Source organism: Cupressus sempervirens, chromosome 4, assembly GCF_028749045.1.
Source record: "Cupressus sempervirens isolate cs-2001-9-10 chromosome 4, ASM2874904v1, whole genome shotgun sequence".
Classification (NCBI taxonomy): Eukaryota; Viridiplantae; Streptophyta; class Pinopsida; order Cupressales; family Cupressaceae; genus Cupressus; species Cupressus sempervirens.
Window position 1 is genome coordinate 198,905,195 of NC_143121.1, and position 7,507 is coordinate 198,912,701.

Below are 7,507 nucleotides of genomic sequence, written 5' to 3' on the forward strand. Positions count from 1 at the left end.
TTTAACTAAAGAGTACGAATGACTTTATCTAAAGAAGCATAATTTTTTCCCCTCTAAATATGAAACAAAGAACAAAAACTATGTCTTAAAATTCAATCAATAAATGTTGTAACTTAGAGTACTTATTCTTTGGAATTTCTAGGTAAATTGTCCTTATTTTATTTATTTAATTGTATGTATGCAATGACAACATTTTTTGACACATGGGCTCTTAACTAGAGGAGTCTTTATGGAGTTCCTTAACTAGAGGAGTGATTAGGGAATACGTAGAAAAATATTTCTTTATGATATAATAGAAATTAATCATTTTTCATTTATTTCTTAAGTAATTTCAACTATAAAATACCTAACCTTTAGAACTATGGCAATGACCTAGCCATTCCTTAACTTTTTATATTCATAATTAAACCATAACTATATAACTATGAAATGTATGTGATTTAAGGAAGATTAATTAACAGCAAGGAAAAATAAATATAGTCTAGTCGATATCTACTATTTGACATAGGAACTCTCATATAATACATATGATAATGAACATGCATATTATTATAGTATAAATAAAATTTATATTGTATTCCTTTGTTGCATTAAATTATTGAAAATATGATATATGTGCACTTGTGAGCACTAATATACACATTGATTTGTATATCAAGAAGTAATTTTATTATAAAATAACATAGTTGTATAGATCATGCTTCTTGAAAATTCAATTTTGATAGTTTAGATGATATAGCTATATGTTATTCATATTAAAACATATGACCTTATTATTTTTGGACATTTTACTAGCATATAAATATTAGAGGTAGTGAAAATTATAGATATAATTAATCAATTTGAGTAGATAAATACATTAATTCTATTTTTCTAAAATAAATTGTATACAAATAATAGAATGACCTACATCATATGACTATATGACTATGAAGCTCTCTTCTTGTGAGGTTTAAGAGGTTTATATGTTACATAATATAGGCATGCCATCATAATTATTATCAATAGTAAGTGTCAAGTACTTAATCACACCACTTAATTCTCTCAATATCTTTGAGGCATGTGATAGATGTAAATGTATTACAATCACCTCAAAATATTAAAAATATGATTTCCAAGTAGAGTAGTGTACCTTAATATATCATAATATCTGAATGATAAATTCACAAAAAAAATTGAACTTCAATTTTATCAGTAATCACATTTGAAACTTTTATTGTGGCATGGTATGGATTATGAATTGTGTGATGGAAGATGTGTTTTTTAGGGGAATGGGTGCATTGATTTGGGTAGCTATGAGAGTAGGGTCTATAACCAACTATATGGATGGTTGAATTTTTCTTCTAGGTTATCCTAGATCTATGGGTCCCCATGATGTTAACATTCCAAAGTTTAGATGAGTGGCATCTATGACAATGTTGGGTGGTTGTGTTCACCAAAAGTTAAATCCGCCAACACTTTCTTTTTGTAAATTTTCCATCAAGGTTCTTTATTCTACTCAATGATGGCATTGATGAATGTTGCATTCTCAAGGTGATCCATGAATGCTTCTATGGTAGATGTGGTAGGTTGTGAACTTCTAATGTTTTTAGTGTTAGGTTCTGCGTCTTGAGATATTGGGTCCTGCATGTTTATGTTACTCTTAAGATTAAGTTTCAAGCTAACTCTTCTTCCACTAGGATATGGATCTATTTCCTTTTTCTTTCTTTTGTTATTACTGGGATGCAAGTTTCAAGGTAAAATATAAGATCATGTAATAAATTATAAGATAATATAACAACCTAAGATGCATGGATTTTCTAATAACCTAAAGATGGTGACCAAAGTGAATAGATAGACTAATGGTCTAAGATTAGTTCTAAGGATGTGATGCTTATAGGAAAATGAAGATTATCTTGGTATCAATGATGGATGTGATGTGATATGTGTGGAAGTTTTAGGATAATGGTAGATAACCAAGTGTGGAGCCCAACCTATAGAAAAATGTGATGATGGGCACAAATAGAGAGATAGACTACCTTGGACAAGTGTGTTAGCCAAGGGATGGTCAGGATGATATGATGGATGCCAGGAATAAGATATGTGTCTACTAGGACAATGATACAAAAGACAAAATGTGATGGAGGATATAAATGAAGATGTGACTAGATGAGTATTTGGGACATGCTTCTAAAGAATGATGGATCTAATAATACTTAAAAGGATAACCTATATGATGAATCTAAATAAGAACTCTAGGGTAAAAAAAAATAGTGCAAAATGTGTGAGGAAGCTAAAATAAATTTCTATGGTTGATGGTTGAGTGGTCAATAAGACTATGATTTAGTCCTCTCCTAAGGGTCATGTTGTTGACTTTATAGTCCGACCCAATTTGAAAAGATGCCTCAATATCTTCTTCATCTATTTTTAGTTTGTGAGTATTGGATTTGATGGTGCCAATTTTTTATGTGTTGCCTCTATTTCTCTACGTGCTAAGCATGACTTAAGATTAAGTTTCTTAAACTTGGGTTTTAGTTGGTCTAACATGAGGACTTAACTCCACTTTGTTTCTTAGTAAGACAACTTTAAAATTAGGAAATGATTGTGATAAATATACCCAAGCTTAGGTTGGATAAAAAGTTTCTCAGAAATAATCCTAGGGTTATTGCAAATGAACTGGCTAATAATCTTTTATCACTCAGTGACAAATTTATCAAGGATAAGTAGTATAGGGGAATAAATAATCCCTCAAATGACAAGGTAATAACTTGGGTTGACTAATAGGTTTACTTAGAATAATCCTAGGGCTATTGCAAATGAACTAGCTAACAACCTTTTGGTACTCAAGGACAAATTTATCAATGATAAGTGGGATAGGTGAACAAATAATGTCTCAAATAGAAAGGTGATAACTTAAGTAGAATGATAGATCAACTCAAAACAATAGAATGGTTATTGTGAATGAAATTTCTAATAAAATTTCAATACTCAATGATAAATCTCTCAAAAATAGATAGGATATGTGTACAAACAACCTCTCAAAGAACACACCAACTTTAAGAGAGATGAGCAAGTGATCTCTTCTAGCAAAATATTTTTGAAAATAAAACCAATAAATGTGTATGTTTTACAAATATTTTCCACAAGGTCAAATCATAATATAAATAGTTCATTCATAAACCATCCCTAAGGTCAAGTTGGGAGCAATAAATTATTCATAGGCCTTCCAAGTGAAGCCATCGTGATGTTTTCCAAGACATGACAAGTGGTGGCCACATTCTTGCAGGGTCCACAACTCTTAGAGATGAAGCCGAAGTATCCTTATGCCTCTATTAAGGAAGACATGTATGTTAGGTAAGTTTAGGGCTTTATATTCCCTTGCACTATGAGATAAATTACCATAGATGATCAGGTAGCTACTAGAGTGGTTCATAATAAGGTTTGTGGACTCCTCCAAATCAGTTTATATGGGTGTGACTCACTAAAGAGCCTAGTTGACCATGCTAAAATCGTAGGAAAAATTTTCTACCTTAGACTACCATCAACATGAATTTCCTAAGATTGGAAGAATTATACAAATATTACCTTATATCTTATTTATATAGTAGTTGAAAGGATTTTACTACTTTGAGTTCACTCTCGAATGGGGAAATGAATTTCCTATAATTAAATATAATTAAATATGGGATCATTATAGAGAATGATCCCATATTGATAGAAAAAGGATGGTATCTCCTAGGAGGAGAAATTTGTAGCATTATCAATAACAATTTTGCTAGGAACACCAAACCTAAACAAAATGTTTTGCTTGATAAAACTGCACACCACTTCTGAAGTTGTTTGTTTGACTAGGATGGCCTCTATCCACTTAGTAAAACAATCAATTTCCATTAAAATGTGAGTATGTTTGGCAATGGATGAAGGATGGATAGGACCAATGAAGTCCAAACCCCATTGCTAAAAGGGTTCTTCGATCACTACTAGCTTCAAGGGCAGTGCTGCTAATTGGACTCTTCCTTTGAAATATTGACAAGATTCACACTTCTTAACCCATTCTTCTGCATCCTTGAACATCCCAGGCTAATAAAAAAAAAAATCTCAAAATTTTGTAGGCTGTTATTGATGCTAAGTAATTATTGCCACATGCTTAATTATGAAACAATTGAAGCAACTCCTTTCGTTGTTTAGAATCTATACACCTTAGAAAGGTATTATCTATCCCTTTCTTGTATAAAGCATCACCCCAGATAACATACTTCAAAAATTTCAATTTTAAGGTCCTCTTCTCTTTAGGTGATAAATGAGTAGGGCATTCTCCATATGTTAGAAAATAGGCAATATTGGAAAACCAGTCATCAACATTACCAATGAATAAAACTAATGGCATTTTTTCCTCTGTCTCTTCTTCATCTTTAGAAGACCCTTTCATGATAGATTTACACAAACCTTTTCCTTTGACAAGATTTGTAGGTTTGATATTGAGATCATATGCTTGTACTTTATCTATCCAGGAGGCCATTTTGTTCAGACAATCTCTTGTTGTGTTAGAAGTGTCTTCATTGTTGAATTAGGAACAAATTCCTTGGAGTGAGAGTTTAGGATGTAAAAACTAAATTGTTTCACTGCTCTGACCAAAGCATATGCATTCTTCTTAATCAAAGAATATTTCAATTCATGTTTCTTATGAGAGATACTCATGAATGCTATCTAGGCCTCAACATTGTCTTTGTTAGGTTGGGTAAGTATAGTAGATAAAGTGTTCTCAGATGCATAACAATACAAATGAAAATCTTTAGAAAAATCTGGATAAGAAAGGGTAGGAGCATTAGCAATTGTAATCTTGATTTGTTCAAAAGAAGCTTTACCTTCTTTTGTCCATTTAGAATTTGTATTCCCTTTCATCATATCCATAATTGACTTTGTAATCTCACAAAAGTCTAGCATGACGCTCCTGATGAAGTTTACTTGCCCAAAAAGAGACTTGACTCCTGGTTTACTCATGGGAAGTGATAACTATTGGATCACTTTCACCTATTTAGGGTCTATTCAAATACCCTCTTTAGAGGCAATATGCCCCAATGGTTTTCCTTTTTTCACTCCAAATATAAACTTCTTAGGATTTAATGAGATGCCATGAGTTTGACATCAATGCAAGATAGATTCTAGATGATGCACATGGTCTCTTCTATGTTTTTAAAACATAGTAATATTATCGAGGTACATCACAACAATCTTATTCTTGAGATCTGGAAATGAATGATCCATTTCCTATTGAAAGGTGGCTCCAACATTTATCAAACCAAAAGGCATATAATTGTAGGAAAACATACCCCATGGAGTGGTGAAAGTTGTTTTATGGTCTTCCAATGCCACACTGATCTGATTATAACTAGAAAAACCATCTAGCATTGACATGAGCTTTGAACTAGATACCAACTGCAGAATATGATCCATGACAGGGAGTCCATAATCATCCTTAAGCGAGGCCTGATTCAAATTGTGAAAGTCATAACATATTATTTTCTCACCATTCTTCTTCCAGACAGGGATGATATTGGCTACCCATGTTGAGTGGTGAATGGGATAGATAATCTTTTCTTTAAGCATCTTATTGACTTCATTGAGTATAGCGTTAGCTACGTTGGGATTGAATTGCTTTTCTTTTGTTGGAAGGGAGTTGAACCAAGTTTCAAAGGAATTTGATGTTTAAATTTCCCATTCATGAATTCCTTTAGGTCTTCATAACCCCAAGAAAAAAATGTCTTGATAAGCTTTCAACAACTTCGTGAATTCCTCTTTCTCTTCTAATGACAAATCTTTCCCTATTAGGACCATCTTTGGAATTTTCGTATAACCAATATTTATTTTCTCATAACCTAAAGAATTAAAATATTTAATTTCTTCAACTTTCTCTTTCCTTTTATCTTCTTTATCAAAAAAACTCTCTAGGGTGGCTAATCCTCTTAGGATAACATCACCTTGTAGTTGAATAACCTCAGAGTCATCTCCTAGTGTTCATTATGACTACATGATCCTTCAAATTTTAGATCTAAAAATGGAGGCCTTCCCTCAAGAAATGAAATGATTTGCCCATCATCATCAAAAAATTGCTAGTGTCAATCATTATCAAGCATACTGGGTCTATGAATCATTTCTACTATGTAAATATCTCTATTAAACTTAGGGTGGGGAATAAGTGGAGATGTAGAGACTGCATCAAAATACTCAATTTCATCCCACACTCTATTTCTATATGCCTTCAGTTTTGCATTCTTTGTTTGATATTGCCTACACACTTGGTTGACAACTAATTCTACATCTCCTAATACCTTAAGCTTTTTTATTCCCTTTTCTTTTGCATACTCGAGACCAAGTAGAAGGGCTTCATATTCTATGGTATTATTGGTGGTTTCAAAAACCAACTTATAAGCTTTTGGGAATTTCTTTCCTTTCGGTGATATCAACACTATCCCAACACCTGAACCAAAAGAAAAAGAACTTCCATCAAACTCCATTGACCATAATTCATAGGTTATATCAGGCATAAGAGGCTCAATGTCATCATATACATCCCATGTCCACTATCATCATACAATATTTTGGCTCTTGGGTCATCTGATTTCAAGACCGTATATTTAGCTTTAGGTTCAGGATTAAGCTTAACCTTTTTATCCCCAATCGGATAAGGGCATGAGGCATGTCCATCTTGATGCCACCACCAGGATCTTTGCAAAAGCTTCTACTCAAAAGAATCCCATAACTAGCGAGAATATGAGCAACCAAGATATTCAATTTTAACTTTTTCTCACGATGCATTGCAAGTGCTACTCAAGCATCTTTTAATTGGCCAACTAGTAGGACTTGTTTCTCCTCCATAGAATACACTTTTCTAGATGATTTATTCAAAGAGAGTCCTAAGGCATGGGCTACCTTTGAAGGCATAACATTATCAGATGCACCAAAATCAATGATACAATTACTTAACTTGCATCCAGCCATATAAAGAGAAACATAGAATGGGTCAGGTTTGTTTGACAAGAAGCTGCAACAAAAAATTCTTTCTTAGTCATGGGCCCTTCCAAATTATCTTCTACTTCTAGAGTAAATCCTAACTCATGGTTGATAGTGATCTTAGGTGAATATTTTCCTTTACCAACACATTGGATCAACCTTTCTAATTGATGAGGGTTTGCCTTTAGGTAGTCCAACTGAGAAATTTGTACTTTGGTCTTCTTACAATGATCAATAAAATCAAAAAAATCTTTAACAATGGGAGATGTTCTACTCTTATTTGTCTCTTTCTCTTGTGAAGGCTCTTTCAAAGTATTCTTACGATATAAAATCTTCTTCGCAGTCTCATCAAAAGCTTTCTCATTTGCTTCTTTACTCCACTTTTTTTCCAATCTCTGTCTCCAATTGGGTGTAGCCACATTGCAAGAATGATTGTTAATATCTTTAGCTTTCTCACTATCAGATTCATATTCTAGAAATTTTATAGAAGAGGTCCCAATAGTAGGTTCTGTTACAT